The 20,108-nt window shown below is 44.0% G+C and overlaps 1 long non-coding RNA gene across 1 annotated transcript in view; it reads left to right on the top strand.

Moving 5' to 3' along the window:
• LOC142047908 (uncharacterized) overlaps positions 1-20,108 on the top strand; it is a 457,775-nt gene that overhangs the window by 403,753 nt on the left and 33,914 nt on the right. Inside the window, exon 2 of the long non-coding RNA XR_012657229.1 lies at positions 2,819-2,885. This is a non-coding gene — a long non-coding RNA (uncharacterized LOC142047908). The remainder of the gene's footprint in view (positions 1-2,818; positions 2,886-20,108) is intronic.

The raw sequence follows: 20,108 nt of genomic DNA on the forward strand, positions 1-20,108 counted from the left end.
CATTCCTACCTACCATACACAGGTATCTGGAAGACTCATTAGCTCTGGTTTGTACAAGGCTCTGAATGCTGGTTTCTCTAATGTGTGGTAGTGCATAGGGATCACCCAAGACCAGGGCCCAATTGAGTGAGGCACTGTATGGAAACAGTAATGGTGCCCATGGAGCTGGTGGTGGTTCACATGGGTGAATTTTACAAGGCTGGAGGTTCAACTTGCCTAAGCCTTGCAAAGCACTGATAATCTTATGGGGTACTTTGCCTCTGTGGACCTCAAAGCACTTTGCAAAGGAGATCAGTACCATTGCCTTTACTTTACAGAAGGAGGAACCAAGGTGCAGAGTTACTCAACATCACCAGTCAAGCTAGTAGCAGAGCTGAGAATAAACCAAGTATCTGGAGTCCCGGTGCAGTGGTCTAGCCACTAGACTGTCCTGCTTCCTTTGTTCCTCTGCATTCATCTGAATCTTCAATGCAGAAACTGGGCTGTAGCTTGTGAGGTCAGGGTCTTGTGTGATCTTTTTGGTGGCACTTGGTTTTCTACTAGGATGGAAATATGGCTAGATTTGAACTAAATACTGGATTTGGCTGTTGCCTCAAAATTCCTTAAGCCTCTCCCAGCATCTTGCATTAGACACAGCAAGAGAGATCAGCTGATTGCCACACACAATCCTTGGCACCTCAACACAAAGTTTAAGGCTTACGTAGCTGTGATATTGAAGTGCTGGCCAATTCTGCTGCTCCATGAGAAATAAGGTGAGATAGGCTGTGTATTTTCTGCATGGTTATAGCATGTGCCTTGGGTTTTACAAACTGGGTAAAAATGAAGCCTCTTAATAGTGCATGCCAATGTCTCACCTGGGAACAAAGCCCAGGTCTGTCTATTCTTGATCCTATGCCTAATCTCAGGCTACGGTCCCCCACCAAGGAAAGATGCTTGTAAAAAGGAGTAACATTCACACTCTGACAAGTCATGTGGTATTGTTTTAATGACTGCTATTGGTGCTTATTCAGCTGAGATACAAAATGAATGGAACTTCCAGCAGTTTAGTCCCGGCCCCTCCCAGCTCCATCCTGAGTACTGACTCAATTACCACACACAATCCCCTGCTGAGTCATTGCTAGCATTTCCTTCAGCACCTTGTAGATTTCCCATTCCCTTGGAGATTCCCTCCAACTCTGCTTAGCTGGTAGATGGCAGATGGCTGTAGAATTTGCAGATTTTTTTAGAAAAATGGATGCTAAAAAAATCAGTAAGAAAATACATCTGTAAGGGGTCTAGTGTCTGGAGTGTTTTTTGGGGGGAGTTCCCATGTTTTTTGGGAAGCCTATGTGGGCTTTGGAACCCATTTCAGCTAATATTCCATATAAAGGGCTACACTGAGATTAACAAACTGCATGGCGCTAAAGCTCCCTTAACATCTCCTGTGATCAAGCTCCTACATTTTCTAGGCCAATGCGTAACCTCACTGAGACCACTTATTCCTGTGCTGATGGATCTTTGACTATGGCCCATGGTAGTTTCAAGGGTTACATTCTGTGTCCAGGCCACAGCAATTACCTTCCAGTTCCCAGTGGTGCAAATAACATAGAGGTGTTCAGAGGAAATTTTTGGGTTTAGCCCCATTTAAAGAAACAACCCTCCTCATGGTAGAGGAAATGCTTCATTATTTGGGACAAATAAAATCATCCCATGCTGTGGAAATCCGTGTCTGAGTTGAGTCCAACCAGTCTGCCAAAGATCATCTGGGAGTTATGCAATAAGACAGCTCTAAAGGCAGTCGATTGTGCCTGAGTCTCAGTACCTTACTCCACTCTCATTGGGGCAAACTTTAGATCCCCATTAAATCCACACAGATAAACCTGGTGTCCAAATAGTGCCCTACTTCTCTGTAAAGAGAGATGTACTCGGTGCAAGATGGGAAGGCAGGAATGCCAGACTTGTACTCTCAGCTGAGGCACCAATTCAACCAGGTACTAAGTATGTGAAGACTGGGAGTTCTCACGTGCTTAAACACCAACCTACCTTTAAATAGCTTACCGAGTCATGCTTCAGATGCTGTCTCCTTTCCTAGACTTGTGCAAGTCCTATTATCTGTCTGTTTCCCCGCCTGTTGAATGAGGATAGCAATCATTACTGACCTCATGCACAAGTCCTCTTAAATGCCTATCTCACCACAGTACCAATCTCCTCTGAGCTGCCTCAGCTCATGCAGAATGGGCTGCCAAGAGGCGGAAAACTTAACTTGCTGATAGCTAATAAGTGGCAGTAACAATTCTTTGTGCTTTCATCGGAGGATCAATACATATTCAGAAGCTGTTCTATAGTAAGCAATTAAAATGAAGGAAGAATAAATAGTTTTCCCCACCTCTGCCTACACTCCCAGGGCTTATTTCTATAGTTCAGGTTGTGAGCACAGGACAGCAGCTACTGTGATGGCCAAGCAGGCTTCAGGAAAGTGGAAATCCATCATCTCAAGTTCCTGCAGCTCTGTCCAATAAAACGCTAAGTTTTATATCTTCTGCCCTCTGCGATTCCAATCTCTGTTCTTTGCCCATTTGTTTGCCATCTGTCATTCCAAGCTTGCCTGTGAGTGGAACCTACTTGGAGAACAGGTCTACAGGAGAGCAAATCCCTTCTATGCGCTAGCCTTCTGTTTAATGGATGCACAATCCTTTAAACAATGTCATATCCTGGCAATAGATCAGCGTCTGGGCCTGCAGCACCTCTGCGCCGACCTTTTTCCTCCTTTTGCCCTTTGTTAGAAGGATGACCCAAGAGATTCCAGCCCTGAGGTCTTTGATTGCTTGTTTTATTTCAGTCTTTGAGTGAATTCAGGGCACATGGAAGATGGCAGATGGACAGCTGGGAATGTTAAAGGGCTGCAGGTAAGTGCTACACAGAGACATCTGGTTCCACTTTTTTCTGCCTACAAAACCAGGGAACCATGCTTCATATTCCTGAACACCATCTGCTGGCACGTTCTCTGACTAGCTTCCATATGTACAGGCTGGAGCATTCTTCTAACACTAAGCTCACAAACAAACCACCCCGCTCCCCCGATTGTATTAGCCCCAATCTTGTTGTGTCTGTTCAGTATTTGAGTCCTTGTTACTCAGGGTTAGTGAATTTTGATCCTGCACAGAGGCACTTGGTCTGAGTTTTATGTGAACCTCTGTGTAGAGTGAAGTCCCCTTTCTCCTGATGACGGGGTCCTTCCAGGTCAGGGGTCAGGCAGAGTGGTGGGGTGCATAAGGGAAGCTGGATAAGCCCAGAATTCCAGGGATGTGAACCCAGCACCTTTCACCAACACCAGAATCCTTTTAGAGATGTGCATAGACGGAGTTAATCTGAGCAATGACAACCTGAAATCAATTGTGCATCCACATAGGGCTAGAGATGCAAGAACAGCCTCTGCATTTGGGGGGCAGAGGATGAGATCTCCCTCTTCTCTGCCAACAGGCCTGATTTTTTTTCCTTAAGTCTTCTCCTTCACTAGGGTCCTGCTGCCATTTACAAGCACCCACCAAGTGATCTGCTGTTCTGCAGCCAGCTGATCAAAACCACAGCTGTGCTAGCTTTGACCTCTGCCAGCAGACGGGGACCACTACCCCATCCGTTTCACATGGATGTGCCCTCCCGTTTTTATTTTGGCCTCATGACATCTGACCCTTCCTGCACTGAGGCTTCAGTGCGTAACAAGCCAGACTATTACATAACTCATCCTTGGTCAGAGAAGGATAAATGTACACACCCAGGGTCTTTTGTCCTTTTATTTTATTCCAGCACACCTAACTAGCATAGGGTCTGGGTTTGACTTTGCTCATTCAGCTATCCTCTTAGGTAAATTGGCCTGACTGCTCCCCAAGGAGGGCAATGGGACCCCAAAGCCTGCAGTCATTTATCTATAATTCCCAGTGTTAGTTGGGAATGGAGGCCTAGGCTAACCGCCAAGCTTGAACGCAGATCATGCTCTACCACAGCACAGAGCTCTACCAACCAAGGTCATGGCCTGTAGCATCTCTCTGAGGTAGGAAGGTAAGAGCCCAACTTGTCTCCCAGTTCCCTGGTCTAGTTGGTGTAGTAATCAAAAGGGATATGAACTAAGAAGCTTCAACACTAAAGTGCAGACCACTTGAGCTGAAGGAGTAACCCCATCAGCTAGCAGCAGTAGCAGCCAGTTATGCTCAGAACTAGCCATGGAGGTGGGATGTGTAACGTGCTTCACAAGCAAGTTACACTTTTTCTTAAATCTTCAAATTGTGCCTTGTCCTCCTGGAGTACAAACAGGAAGCAGAATCCTGGGACAAAGACGAGCATTAACCATCTACAGGAGAAGTCAGACAACAGTTCTGGAGGCAGGGAGGGCTGAGGCTAGGACATGGGGTGCACAAAGAATGTGTTGGTTCATCCCCCTCTAAGATTGAGTTAGATGCTCTGTACAGGTCTGTTGCATCTTAAGCGCATTTAATGTGTTCAGTTTCAGCTTTATGTGGTCAGCAAAAACAAACAAAAATAACAGTTTAAGTACTGTTTCTGTAGTGCGAGCGATTCCGCCCTCCATTACACTCAATGTAATTTTGACTATACATGACTTTCACTGACTGTGGAACGTAACCCCAGTGTAAGATGAGACAGACTTGTATATCCAAGCATTGAAATATTTACCCCTGCACTCTCAGTTCAATGTTGTGTAACCCACTCCTTAACACCGTGAGTGTCTTTGTCCCCCTCAAGAGGTTCTTCCACAGAGATTCTTGACTTGGCTACTGTATGCAGCAAATGGTGTTACAGCCACATCCCCAAAGGTTCTTAGGTACCAGAGTCCCGTTGATTTCAGAGGGTCTTAAGCACCTAAATATCTCTTGAGCATCTGAGCTTTAGCTCACGCAACAATGACTCATGGTTTTAGATCAAAACATCCCATGGTCAAGCCCCACCTAAGGGACCATCCCACTTATCTAAACCCTCCAGTCTCGGCTTCTGTCCTAAGCTCTGTTCTTCAATAGGACTGATTTGTGTGCTTAGTTAAGAACATGCTGTATGTTTTGCTGGATTGGGGCCATAGAGAGAGGGGTAGGGTCTTGTTGCAGAAGATGCTGTTCTCAAAGATGTCCTTAGTGATAACGAGAGAGTAGGGGCAGTAGAGAGAAGCTAAAGGGTCTTTCAATAGAACATTCCCTCCATCTTATCTATGGGGCTCAGTCTATTCTTGGTGCAACTCCAGTGCGGACAGCAACATTATGTCAGTCTTAGCTCTAAGAACAAGAGTACTTGTGGCACCTTAGACTAACAAATTTATTTTAGCGTAACTTTCATGGGCTACAGCCCACTTCATCGGATGCATAGAATGGAACATATAGAGAACATGAAAAGGTAGAAGTAGCCATACCAGCTGTAAGAGGCCAATCAATTGAGATGAGCTATCATCAACAGGAGAAATAAGTTTTGAAGTGATAATAGAGATGACCCATAGAAGGTGTGAGGATACTTAACATGGGGAAATAGATTCAATTAGTGTAATGCTCCAACCATTCCCATTCTCTGTTCAAACCAAATTAATTGCATCGAATTTGCATATTAATTCAAGTTCAGCAGTCTCTTTGGAGTCTGTTTTTTGTAAAATTGCCACTTTCAAGTCTGTCACTGAGTGGTTAGAGGTTGAAGTGTTCTCCCACTGTTTTGAGTGTTATGATTCCTGATGTCAGATGTGTCCATTTATTCTTTTGCGTGGAGACTGTCCAGTTTGGCCAATGTATATGGCAGAGGGGCATTGTTGGCACATGATGGCATATATCACATTGGTAGATGTGCAGGTGAATGAGCCCCTGACAGGATGGATGATGTGACACCATCATAGGACCTAATCACTTGAATAGATATGTGGACAGAGTTGGAAGTTGAAAGTTATGCTCAAATTTGTTAGTCTCTAAGGTGCCACAAGTACTCCTGTTGTTTTTGCAGATAAAGACTAACACGGCTGCTACTCTGAAACCAGTCTTAGCTCTGAATTACTTCACTCTGCTGCGCCAGATATAACTGTCATGTGCAAGACCATCAATCTTCCAAATTAAAGAACAAGGGAGAGGAATTTCCACAGCTGCCAAAAAGCTGAATGCAGTGAAGTTGAGCACCAGCCTTTGTGTTCCCTTGGCAGGAATGGGTGAAAATGACAGGCGGGAATTTTTTTCCTGGCAAAAAATGTTTTTAAATTAAAAGTAAAATCTTCCCAGAGTTACAAAATCAGGCTCTGCTTGGCAATCTGGATTCACATTAGGTTTAGTTAAATTACTCTAGTGTCATCAAATTGGATTAGTTCAACTGATGCAACTTCCTGTGTGAAACCTGTTTAAGGTTAACTTTTTTCTAAACTGAAATAAGCCTCATACGAGTCAAAAGAAGATTGACGGATGACACAGCCTTTTGTACCAATCTAATCAAATGGTTTCAAATCGCACCTTGTTGAACTGGTGCAACCCTGTGTATAGACAAATGCTTAACTTATACATTTCAGTACTACCTCAGGCCCATGAGTAGTTTGCATGCCCCTTTTTGCCCCAGGATATCTACAGGCAGACAACTGTCATGCAGAGCTGGCAGGGCAACCTGGATATTGGCCCAACCACTTTTTGGCCAGGCCAATCCTGAGTGACACTATGACCCCATGTGCCAGGTTGCAAGGCCCCACCCTCAAATTTGGAGGGGGTTGGTGTAGGGGCTTATGGGATCAGGCTGCTAGTGAAGGCCTGCCTGAGAAGGAAAGAGGAAGATCAGTTGAGGGGTGTAAATCCATACCCTCCCTCTGCACACACATTAAATTGCACTCTACAGGCTGGGGTGTCAGTTTGGGTAACAACCCCCCCTCAGGTTGTCATCAGAAGTCCTACTATTCAGCCCCCTAGCATTAATGCACAGACTTGAGCCAATGGAGCACTTCTGTTGGATAGTAGCCATAGTAGCCTGTTACCCTGTATGTGGATTAGTCACTAAAGGGGGATGCACGCACACTTTCAAAGTGTCTTACATTTGCAGGGCTAGCAGCTAAAAGAAAAATATCTGTAACTTGAGCACATCGGAGTGGGAGTCATTAGGATTCCAAGCACACAGCCCAAAGGGTAATCTTGCAGAGTTGCCTTTCACGGTAGAATTGCACTTTAAAGTGACATGAAGACAGGTGGAAATAAAGTAGGCTTGACATAAATGTTGCATGAATGAATGGAGTCGTCTTACACCGAGCCCTGAGAAACTCGGCGGATACAGTTTGCTAGAGCTCCTGCAAAGGCTTTCTTCCAGTTTTGTTTGCATGAAATCCTTGATTCCTGAGTTTTGCAAAAACAAAATCGCCATTTACATGAGACTTGCAGTTACATTCATACCTAGTTGTAAGGCTCCTTTGCACTGCCAGAGTGGTGTAAAAGGAGCCTGGCGTATGACAATCAAGTGTGTTGGCTGGTTTTGGATCAGCCTTCCCCCTGCCTCAACCCAAGTTACATATTGGCTTCTACTAAACTGAAACATTAGCTTTCTAGGTGGCAGTATGGGCCAGTGAATTGGTTTCTACTATAATTGCTGAGACTTGGATCTATTTCTAGCTTTGCTACTTATGTGCTCTTGCACTTGTCTCTTATCTCTGTACTTTTGTTTCACCTCCCATGGCCGATTTAAACTGTAAGCTCTTTGATATAAGGACTGGGTTTTTTGTTCACTAAGATTATGCAGCATCTAGTGCATTAGGACCCTGACCTCAGTTGTGCACCTGTAGGTGCTACTGCCATATAAACAATAACAGGAAGACCAAAAGAGCATGACCTGGACTGAACTTAAAGGGAAGCTTTTGTGGCAATGCCAATCTAGATGCTTTGCACCAGATTCTGATCTGTTACACCAGTGGAGCGGCAGAATAATTCCATTCGAATCAGTAGAGTTACATCAGCACGTGACCAAAATCCAGACTTGTGCCTTTAATTAAAGGGTTGTGTGCAGCCACAGACGCTAGCATGCTATGGCCTCTTTGCTAGCCTCCAAATGGCATGGGGTCAGCTTGCCACTTTTGTTGTATATTACTCTACTAGAGCTGTAATCCCTTGGGACTTGGCAATAAAAAGCACAGATCGTAAATCTATGGTTCCGTCACCCAACTCCAGGCTGTCTGTGCAGTCCCCCACTTCAGCTTTACTTCCACATGCTGGTTTGCTTAGCTTTACTCAGTCAAGTTGGTCGGCCTCCCAAAGGAGCCCATCCAGGACTTCAGTTCCAAACCTCTGTCCTCTCAAATGGCAAAGGAAAACAGGGGTTAGAGTGCTCCTGACTTTCTGTAATTGTTTGTCAAGCTGGTGGGGGGGAAAAAAATCAACATTTGCAATTTTCAGTTTTCCATCCAAACTTCGAATTTACATGAGAAATGGGTCAATTTGAAAAAAAAATCCAGAAAGGTCCCACTTGTCTGACAGGTTCTAATGAACTGGAACAGTGTGGCCCAGAAATTGCCAGACTGTATCAGAACAATGGCCCAGCTAGTTACTGACTGTCATTAGCAACTGCATCAAAAGAAGAAATCTGCAGTAGGCAATTATGAAATAAACAAAACAAAGTGCACAAACTGAGATGTCTCAAGCTATTTTTGGGCTATTTTTCTTCTAGTTGAATACATTAGAAATTTAGGGGTAGAAAGATGGACTCAAATTCAGTTCTTCCTCTGAAATCCTGCATCTCTTGTGGAAAAACTGCAGAACCAAATATTTCTATTTAACTGACCATCTTGTTTGCCAGAACTTGGGATAACATCAACTAGCATTCTGGAATGGACTGTTGGAGTTGGGTGCCTAAATCTTAGGCGCCTTAAAAGCCCACTTCAATTTCTTTACAACTTCAAAGGGAATTGGTGATACCCATTAAATCAGTCGCTGAGTCCAATGACTCAATCCACCCATCCATGGTAATGCAGAAGGTCTGAGAGCCTGGCTAGGCACTGATCTCAGATGCTGGATCTAGTCCTTGATTTGGTTAGTATGCTCTGATTATTATTATTCCTCCCCCACCCCATGAACAACTTGAAGAGTTGGTTCCATATAGGAACCAAAATATTGATGCTTCAGGGGGTTTTGTTTTTTTGGCTGTGAAACAGAATAGCTGTTTTCCAGCCAGCCCTAGGTCAGAGCAGGATGGGGAGATAGGCATGCTCCCCTCATTGTGTGGTAGCCTCTTTTTGCTTTGATATGTGACACTAGGTGCAGGGAAAGAAAAATCCAGTATGGAAACTGTCATCCTGTGTCAAATAAGTGAGACTTGGCTGGCTGGAATTACCCATAGATTTAAATTCCTCTTGCTGGCAGTGACTATTGAGAGGTCAGGAAACCAAGGACTTGCTAGGAAGGATCTTGTGGGATGAGAACCAGAGAGCTCTACCCTTAAAAGCACAGACAAACATATCTTAAGGGGAGAGTCCTGTTCTGCCTTTCCCAGATACTCCAACATTAAAGTCTAGTTATGGTTAGAAAAGTCACTATGTAAACATGGCACCATCCCATTGAAAGGATATGCTCCATGCCAATGAGTCAGATCTGCTGGCTTTGTTGCAACAAACCTTTTTACTCCCAATGGCCATATGCATCCAGCAGCCACGGGAGAGAGCTGGATTCTATTCATGCATCAGAGCAATTCTCAGTTGATCTTCACTTACAGTATTTTTATTGCTGGTGATATTGTAGCAGGCAGAAATAACCCAGGTGGGTTTTCATATCCAGATGGAGCATGCAATGCTAGCAGTCAGCGGAGGAGATCCACCTTTGACTCATGAACTGAACAAATTTGAGCTGGAAGTCATTGAAAGGGAATAAATAGGGGCACTCGAAGTCACTTCTGCAGATGTGATTCAGGCACTGGCTTGGGATTTAGAAGTCAGTTCAGTTCCTGGCTCTGCTGCAGGCTTCCTGTGTGATGCAAGGCAGATGAGTTAATCTCTTTGGGTCTTGGTGCCCTAGCTGCAAAACAGGGATAACCAACTACCTCATGTGGATGTTGAGGACAAATTCATTGATTGTAGGAGTCTGTGGCAGTTACCACCATCGCTTGAAACATTTATGAATGGGGTTATACGATGGAGTTGTCTGTGATAGCAGGATACTGGGACTGATAACCTCAGATCCTTTCCAGTCCTGTTTACCATGACAGTACCTAGGTGCACAGAATTGCTTCATAGGATGGGAAGAAAACCTTTGCCTTGTGATTCTTGACCTATGGTGCCCTTACCAGAAGCTTCTACTTCAAAAGTAAGTTCTGGATCTTACTCAAATCTGCTGGAATGGAAGATGCCGAAATCTAGACTGAACTTACACCAGACATTGATATTGGGCTACCTGAAGGTCTGTGTGCCTGTTATCAGTCAAAATGTATACTCCAGTGCACTGCAAACCAGAGCGCAGGGCATGGGGAGGAAGGAGAAAACGTTCATGGGACTTCACCAAATGTCTGACTGAACTCCAAATGCAAAACCAAAGCATGGAAAACATGCTGGGAATTCTGTATTAGATCTTGCCTAATCAATAAAGTCCAATTTCCTAGCTCATTACTTGTAAGCTCATGATGCTGGGGCAGAATTTCCTTTTTTTAAAAAAAGAAACATATGGAAGCAATTAGTAGAAACTTCATTCAAAAAAACATTAAGGTGCTTGTAGCATTAAAGCTCAAGTGATCCGTACCCTGGGACCATAATTCACTGACACTTAATAGCATTTACCCTGCAGATGTGCATTTTATACAGAAATATCAGCTTACCACTTTGAAAAATTAACCTATTGAAGGCTGTCAAGCTCTGAGCACACTCTGGGGAGTATTATATGTTGGCTGCATGGTAATCTCTCTTGCCCAGGGGAGGGAAAAGAGCTGGGTTAATTGGGAAGCAGAGGTTTTTTAACCTGGCAGCAAGAGGAGAGGATTGTACTCTTTGGTTGCACTAGAAAGAAAACTTTCCTTGTAAAATTCATTGAGACTTGGGCAGACCTTGTAGCATGTGAAAGTGCTCCTGAGTGCAGGGAGGCCTGTAGGCAAACTATTTAGAGGAGAGAGGCAAGGTTTCCAGGGTGTTTAGGACACAATGGAGACTCCAAACACAGCTGGGGTAATATCTAAAGGTTGATTGCTAGTCCATATAGGATATTAGATTTCACACCAGCCTGCTGCTTCCTTGGAGAATACCATGCCATGGTAAACAACCACCCGGCAGCGTGAAGAGCCAAATCACTTGTTCTCAGGGGGATGGGGGATTACATATAAGGACAATGGAACAAATGCATCATCTGTCCGACTGTGCAACTGTCTCCCGAGGGATGAGGTGGAATCTCTATTGCTTGGCCCATTTAAAACCTGACTGGGCAGAATGTCCTGCTGGATGGGGTGGACTATATGAAGCGATAAGTGTTTCCCAGCTCCAAGACTTGTCATTCAAAATTCTTCAATCATCCCTATTTGAGAGTGAAATATTTTTTTGCCAGAATATGAGGTTTCGTCAAAATTGAAATCTTCCACAAGAGACCAGTCATGAAAACTTTCCATCAGGAAAATTTTTTTTGGTGGAGGCTGACATTAATGGGTCTGTCAATCTGATGTGCTGTAGGGTTCTGTAGAGATGTAGTTCTGGGTCCTACGTGCTCCTATCTTCCCCTATGGCAATGGACTACATCTCCCATGATGCACAACAGTTTCTCCCTATGGCTAAGCCACCATACTGCCTCATGGACAATATAGTCTAGCTGAGGCCTGTGCCTCTCCAGAGGGCACTGGGATCCTGTAGGACATAGAACTACAGCTCCCATGAGGCAGCATGGCTGCTCATGTAATGTCCCCATCAATGTTGACCCGAATTGAAATATTTTGACGTTTCTGAATAAAAATTGTTCTGTTGTCACTGTTCATCCCAGTTACCCATGGACAGCTGCATTCCCCATGGCTGGGGAAACAAATGTAATTTTCATCCTCTAGTCTCAAGTGCTGAGCTGGTTTTTCTGAGGAAGAAACTTCTGTCTCACTGAGACTCCTTATCTGTCATGTCCTTCACTAAGAGCGGCTCAACACACCTTCCAGTGCAGCCCACTTCAAGCAGTGAAGTGTTAGAAATAGAATACTAGGAAAATTAGTACGAGCACACCAGGATAACCACAGCCTGCTACCAAAGGGTGAGAGGAACTGCTAATGGGCTCAACTTGCCACTTACAATCTTGCTGTAAGGAGCTGCAGATCTAAAGATTTCCCCAGACAGCAACCACCTCCACTTAACTGCTCTGGTAGCAGAAATATTCAGCAGGTCATGAGGCTCAGGGTCCTAGACACCATAGGATGTGGTGCCCCTGAGGAGGGGCCCAACTGACAGGACATCCTGATTCCTGACTGGGCTGGGGAGAATACAGGAAGTTTGTCCAGCTCTATAGCAACAGCTAGCTAGTTCTGCTGACTCCAGATTAGGGTTGCCAACCCTCCAAGATTGTCCTGGAGTCTCCAGGAATTAAAGATTAAAGATTGTCATGTGATGAGAACTCCGGGAATACGTCCAACCAAAATTGGCAACCTTACTGGATCTACTCCATTCCTGATGCCTGAGTCTGGCTGTAACCACTAGTCCAGCTGCTCATGACCTGGCCTTGACACTTGCCAAGAAATTGCATTATGAGGCAGTAGACTCACTACTAAACTTCAGATGAGCAACTAAAAAGATCTCCTAAGGCTACCTACTGAAAGACCAAGTACAGTCTATGGTAAATAGGTGCCAATCTTCTTTGATTTGTCTGCACCAGCCAGTGACTTCAGCCTCTCATTTCATGTTCACTCCATATGCCACCATGGATCTTGGGTTGCTCGGAGCCCTAATCCTGCCATTGTTATCAATAGCAACCCATACAGCACATGGAAGCAAATGGGAGACAGGCAGGGGTGATGCAACCTCTGAGCCAGCACAGTGGGGTTTTAAGGCAAGGAGGAGGCCTGGAGACCAGTCATATACCCCTGAAGGATCGGTACTAGCATGTGCAGCAGTGGTTGGGACTGGAAGTTAGGAGTGACCGTTGCAATATGATATGCTTTTCATAGCATCAGTGGAACAAACTGGCATCTCAGCATACTCAGACACCTCTGTGTCTGGGTCACCTGGACATCTATGATCCCACTACTCCTGAGAGTCAGTTACTTTAGTGATTCTTTGTCTCTAATCTCTGATTGCCCATGTAGTTCCAAGTGTAACATGCTGGCATTGCGGGTCTTTCTCCCTTTCCAGAGGCTGATCCGTATAGAGACTTTAGAACCTGTTGCTGCTGCAATGGAAAGAAGCTTAGCGTTTTGCTCAAGCAGTAGAAATTCATGCTTGCAGAGCTCTTGGGTTAAATCCTTGCAGATGACCCTATCAGAAGCTTTATTACATAAGATTAGTGAGATGACTCCATTACTGTTACAGGTATTCTCTAGTCCTAATTCCCCACACAACTCCCACCAAAGTTCAAACCACAGTACAAATAACAGAACAAGTGTCAATGTTCTAATGCTCAATATCAATGTCTTGTTGAAATCTCCCAACTGAGTTGTGGTTTGGAGTTCGTTTCCTGTATTTGCAGCTTGTACCCAGCCTTCTGATCATCAATAAAATAAAGTAGGGTGGGGTAGGGGAGATAGAAACATAGGAAGTTTAAATGAGGGGAGATATCTAGGTATTTGGCTATTTTTAGGTAAGCTAGACACTGGTTATTGTGTACATTATGTTAATAACTAAAATTAATGCAACTATCTGACAGATTTTGTTCTATCCAAGATGGTGGCATTTGCTATATTAAACCTGGTAAAAACATTAATGAAAATGTCCCTTCCCCTCCAAATGAGTGTTTTTGTTCAGTTTCCCAGTTTTCAATGAAACATACTTTGCATTTTTTCCAAAATCAAAACCTGGAAATGTGGAAAACACTTTTTTTTTTATTTTTGGGAGGCTTTTTGGGGGGTGGGGGAGGCAGGGGGAGAGACATTTTGAAAAAAAATCTTCTTTTGAAAATTTTCATGGAAGATATCTACCATGTCCCTAAGAGTTCTATATGTTACTTTTACCAGAAAAAGCAAGGGTACCTCTAGATCCACTTTGGAAACTTCATATTGGGGGGGTCGGGGGGAACACGTATTTTCCGAAAAAGGAAAAGTATTGACCCGCTCTACACTGGAGAATCATCCCAGAATAATTTTATGGTTAAAACTCTGGACTTTAACTTATGGTTAAAACTTCAATCCAGATTTAATTTCCTGTTTCTGCCACAGACCTCAAGCAAGTTACTTGGCATTCTATGCCTCAGTTTCCTCTGTAGAACAGTCTAACACTTCCTTTCTCCTACCCTGGGCCTCTCTTGTCTATTTAGATTGTTTGCTGCTAAGAGGCAGGACAATACATGTGTATATAGTGCTTAGCATATTGGTTTTTGTTGAAGTTTGTGTGCTATTGAAAGATAAATAATCCTACAGGCTCCCTGTTAGAATCCTGAGCCTCTATGAGGTTTTTGGCAGTGCAAGAGCCCCTGCATTGCTGTCCTCAGTCCCTGGTAGTTTGGAGAGGCAAGTCATTCAACTAGACTGAGGTGTCTCCAGTTTGTCACCCAGGGTCTCCTTTGAACCTGTGCCTCTGCAGTTGAAAGGCTAAGTCGCCATCCAGCCCTTTCAGGGATGTTGTACTGAAATCCAAAGAATCTCCATAATTCTCCTGCAGGTATGTGTTTTCCAGACACAGCCCTGTTCTGCTTCTAGCAAACTCATGGCATATATAACTCCCTTGAGTCACCATAAACCTTCAGTGTAATCAGAATCAAAGGGCTCTGCTGGCTGAATAGTCAGCAGGCTGCCTATGAACTGTTAGTTCACTTTTCATATTAAAAACCCACCCTACCCCTGGAACTGAATTAGGAAAGCAAGAACCAAGGTCTTTCTTTTAATGCATTTCAATTACCAAGGTGCCTGTTGGTACAGGAAATGCAGGGACTCTGGATTATTTATCCAGCCTCCTGGATCCTGGTCTCTTTCTCAGCTGGAGTTTAGATCAGGCTCTTGTCTTCCACATATCTTTGAAGAACAATAAGGTGGATGGGTGGGGATTTAATCTTATCACCAGCCTGCAGGACAATAACAGGAAAGAGCAGGGAGCCAGGAGCTGGAGGTGGGGAGGGAAGAAGGGTTCAAACCAGAGCCTTGTGGTGCCCCAGGGACATCTTTAATCAGAGGCCTGGCTGGCGTGCTGCTATTTCGCCTGGCATACACCAGTTGCAATGGGGGGAAAAAAGAAAAGCCAATTGTGTGCAGCCAGGTTGGGAGTAACAAGCAAGTCAGGCAAAGATTAAAGGTCACTTCCCTTATTAGTCCACTGGGCGCTGCACATGGGGAAACTGAAATGCATACCTTTCCAATGTTAACTATGCTGGGCCACCTCTTCAGCTGATGTTGCCCCATTGACGGCAATAGAGCTGTGCTCATTGACACCAACAGAGGATGTGGCTTACCCCTCTCTTTAGCTATGTAGTAGGACGTGTGAGCTGTTTGTACTACTGCAAGGTCGGTACCTGTGGGAACTCCCTTTCCTCCTCAGAAGCCTCAAGTAACCAGATATGCCAAGTATCCAGCAGCTGTCGTGTAAGCAGAGCCAGTTGTGTCCTTATGTTGAATAATTGACGTGACCAGTATTGGAGGATTTCTTTAAGCAGATTATTCAACAGTTCTCTTCCCTTTATTCATGCCTCGCACTGGCACAATGAACAAGCTGCTTGGAGAATGGTGCTGCTGCAGGGAGAACCTTGGAACAGCTAAGCTTGAGGAGAGCATTTTACAATGAGGTTTAATTGTTCTTGTGTACACAAAACTAAAAGACCAGTCTCTGACCTATTTGTTGTTTGGTTACAAATGAAGCCCCATCACCAGGAAGACAGTAAGTTTGGATGATGTATTTACTGGGCCCTTTCTGGAGTGGAAACTCCACCAGTTCCACCCACATGGGTTTTTGTTTACCTGAATGATGATGATTATAGATATCTGCATCCGCCTATGAACTAAGGGATTGAGGTGCCCATAAGAGTATTCCTGCACTGCCCTTTCCAGAATCAGAACTAGCATGGGCTGAAATGTGTTGAATTTCCAACATATTTGCCAACCTTTTGAATGTCAGCCCTTAGATATTTTAAAAATAAAAGGTAAACACTTTAATTTCAGTTTTGTGAAATGTCCCTCTTCCATTCCTCACCAGCTATAGATCTTTTTTCCAGATTTCAACCAAATCAAAATTTCAGATTTTGAAACAGAGGAAAATTAAAGATTCACAGCTTCTTTCCCTGTGCCCCCACCCAGACTTCCCACAACTACTTTTAATTGAGTCCAGTAATGACCACAAAAAGTTTAACTTCTGAAAAACAAATCATGTGCTTATGTATGAGTTTTTTCTTGATTGGCTAAAGCACCCAACAATATCTTTTCTCTAAGCCAATCAGCTTCCTTTTTATAACAGTAGGATGAACTGCTACTGATCCACCTCCTAGAAAAATGACTTGGCTTGTGATGACATTTCTCTCCCCACTGTTTATTTGATTGTTTAAACCAGCCAGTAGAATACCCATGAAGACAGGTGCATGGCAACAGGGGAATAGCCCCACCTTTGAAAATCGGATCTGTTTCTCTGGCCTATATCAAGTACCAGGAGACCATTAGCTTGTCACAATACCTTGCCCTATTGACAGTATCTTTTAATTATACAGATGTAGTATCTCATCTGCAACATTTGAGAACCCACATCTCAGTGTCTCTTTATGAATATTTTACTAGCATTTTTATTGCAGGCATCAGAAAATCAAGAAAGTCTTTTTGGAAATGGAAGAGCAGGGCTTAGGAGAAGGCAAAATGTACATTTATGAAGACAATTAAAGGGAAAGTATCATAACATGAGTACTGAAGAACAGATGTGTAGGACTGGGAGCAATGAAAACAAAGAGTAATGCAATGTTAAATATGATCCCCGTGAAGAAACAATCCATTGACTAGGAATTTTTTGCTAACTTTCTTATTGGCATCAATTCAGACCCTAGAGCGAGGTGACCAACATATAGCGATAGTCGGCCAAATTAAACATTGGGCAAAGTAGCAGCAAAAGCAGCTATGGGGGGGAAGTCTGACCATGTTAAATGCAAAGGGACAAATTTAGTTGCTTATTAAGAAGGCAAGTGTGGTCTAGTGGACGAGACAAGGATGTGGTAGGGCTGAGTTTGAGTCCCTCTTCTTCCACAGCCGTACTAGGTTAAATCACTTAGAGTTATATCCCAAAGGGATTTAGGTGCATAGGTCCAAAATTTAGATCCTCCACTGCCTCTGTTGAACTGGCACTTTCATTTCTGCCAATAAAGTCTCATAGGTTCCTAGATTTCTGACACTGCATGCACACATACACAGCTATCTAAGTCCTGACACTACTGAGTGGCTTGAACCTCTGCCCCAATGAGATCCTCCAACTAGGTGTCCCCAACCTGTCACCTGAGCTGATAGACATGTTCAGAAGGCCACCTCAGAGCATGCTGACTGACTCAGGCCCTATATCAAACAGCATCAACGTGGTGGTGGGATCCCCATTTATACTTAAGAGTTCAGGGGTTAGATGTTCACTCTAGATGTGGGAGACTTGGATCCAAATCTCTACTCTGCCTCAGGGGACCAGGGAGTTGAACTCAGGTGTCCCCCCCACCTGGGTGAATGCCCCAACCACTGGGCTATTGGATATAAGGGAGACAATGGAGCCTCCCTTTTTTTTATTGTGATAAAGGCTGACATGGCTTAGGTGCCTACCTCAGGGAGAGGTTTCACGGCTGAGAATCCCAAGCAGAGGACGGCACCTCCCTCCAACCCAGAATTAGGCACTCAACTCCTGTTGAGGGGGCTGGGCCTAAGCCCCTTGAGCTTTCCTATCGGCTGGCTTAGGCAGTTCCCAGCTGAGCATGCAGGTTTCTGTGAATCTTGTTCTTAGGAGGCCAACTCTGCCCCTACATTGGGGAGGGGCAGGATGGCTCAGTGGTTTGAGCATTGGCCTGCTAACCCCAGAGTTGTAAATTCAATCTTTGAGGGAGCTTTTTAGGGATCCAGGGCAAAAATCTGTCTGGGGATTGGTTCCCCCTTAAGCAGGGGGTTGGACTAGATGACTTCCTGAGGTCCCTTCCAACCCTGATGTTCTATGATTGTATTGGATGTCTGATTGCTTAGCTCCAGGCTGGGGAATTCTATGGCAGGGCACCCCGCCATTAGGACTGGCAGTACTGAAACATCCCCCTTCATGGATCTGGTCTTCTCTCTCTCTCTCTGCCTGTTTCCCCTGTACAATGGGGATAATAGAACTGCCCTACCTCACAATGAAGCTGTCAGGCTTAGTACATTGAAGATTGTGAAATGCTCTTCTGGCAACTAAATATGCCCAGTTTTTTAACCTTTCATCAAAGGTCAGGTTTTCTGAACCTTTTATCATTTTTATTGTTCATCTCTGTTTGGTCCACATTTCCCAAGGTGTGGTGCCCAGAATTGGACACATGTCCGTCTAAGGACTCTCCAGGGCCAAAACCAGAGGGATAATTACCTCCCGTGTCTTACAAATGTCAACCCTGTTAATAAACCCCGGAATGGTATTAACCTATTTTTGCAACTGCATCACATTGTCAGCTCATATTTGGTTTGCAATCCCCTCTTCCCCCTAGCTCCTTAGCAGTATTACAGCCAACCCAGTTAGTCTTCCTATTGTAGTTGTGCTTTTGACTTTTTTTCCTTACTTTGCATTTGTCTTTGTTGAATTTCATCTAGTTGATTTCAGACCAATTATCCAATGTATCAAGGTGATTTTGAATTCTAATCCTGTCCTCCAAAGTGCTTGCTAACCCTCCCAGTTTGGTGTCATTCACAAATGTAAGCATACTCTCCACTCCATCATCCAAGTCATTAATGAAATTATAGAATAGTGCCAGACCCAAGACAGACCCCTGCGGGACAAACCACTGATAGATAAATACTGATAGATAAATACTTCGATCTCCTGGGACCTCTCCCATCTTCCATGAGATCTCAAAAATCACTAATGGTTCTAAGATTGCTTCAGCTTCCCTGAGTGCCCTAAGGTGCATTTCATCAGGCTTTGCTGACTTGAACACATCAAATTCATTTAAATCTTTAACCTGTTCTTTCCCTTCTCTGGCTTGTGTTCCTTCCACCTTGTGAATGTTAATTGTGTTCAGTGTTTGCTCACAATTAACCTTTTAAGTGAAGATTGAAAGAAGATAGGAAAGAACCCTGTTTAGTGCCTAATGTTTAACTGGGTCTTTCTCAAAGAACTTGGGAGGGGCAGTGAGAAGGAGAAATGAGCAAAAACAAACAGCATCAGATTCTGAAAAGCTTCATATCCACTCTCCCAATTCCTGCCACATGATGGCTGGGCAAATGGAAATGGCACTGGAAGATCAGGCTTCAATTCCCAGATCCTCAAAGGCATTTAGATGCCTAACCCCCTCTGAAATCAGCTAAAACAATTGATCCTTTAGGAGTCTGCATTCCTACAAAGTGATGATCCCAAAGCAATTTATAGCACCAAAGTTCTGCAATAAAGTGCAGTTTCCTAATCTAAGCAAGGGAGAAAGTGTCATGCCTAATGAAGCTTTGTTGATCTAGTCTAGATCTGAAATGTTTTGCAGGTGTTTGTTTCAGAGATGAGGACAGATAATGAATAAAACATGTTTGTTCTTTAGTCTTCAGCAAATGTGACAAGCTCCAGTCTTATGACTGGAGGAATGATATGAAATACAAGTTTGAGCTCATCTGCAAAGCTCCTAACTAATCCAAGATGTTGCATTGAGTATTCTTGCTTATATGGGTCATGTTTTGGGCCAGGGTTTATACGGGACCAGGGAGATAAAGAGGGGGTGGAATGATCTTTAAAAAGACAGCAGGATGTGATCTCTGACCGATGAGGATATAATACCGAGCATTAAAGCAAATGCTGGCGTTGTCCCTTTGCTTTAAGACTGATTTGACCTGGCTGTTTTGGAGCCCAAAGGAAAAGCAAAGCGGGGGAAAAAAACATTATACGCCAAAGTTTA

The sequence above is a fragment of the Chelonoidis abingdonii genome, chromosome 18 (genome assembly GCF_003597395.2).
Source record: "Chelonoidis abingdonii isolate Lonesome George chromosome 18, CheloAbing_2.0, whole genome shotgun sequence".
Lineage (NCBI taxonomy): Eukaryota > Metazoa > Chordata > Testudines > Testudinidae > Chelonoidis > Chelonoidis abingdonii.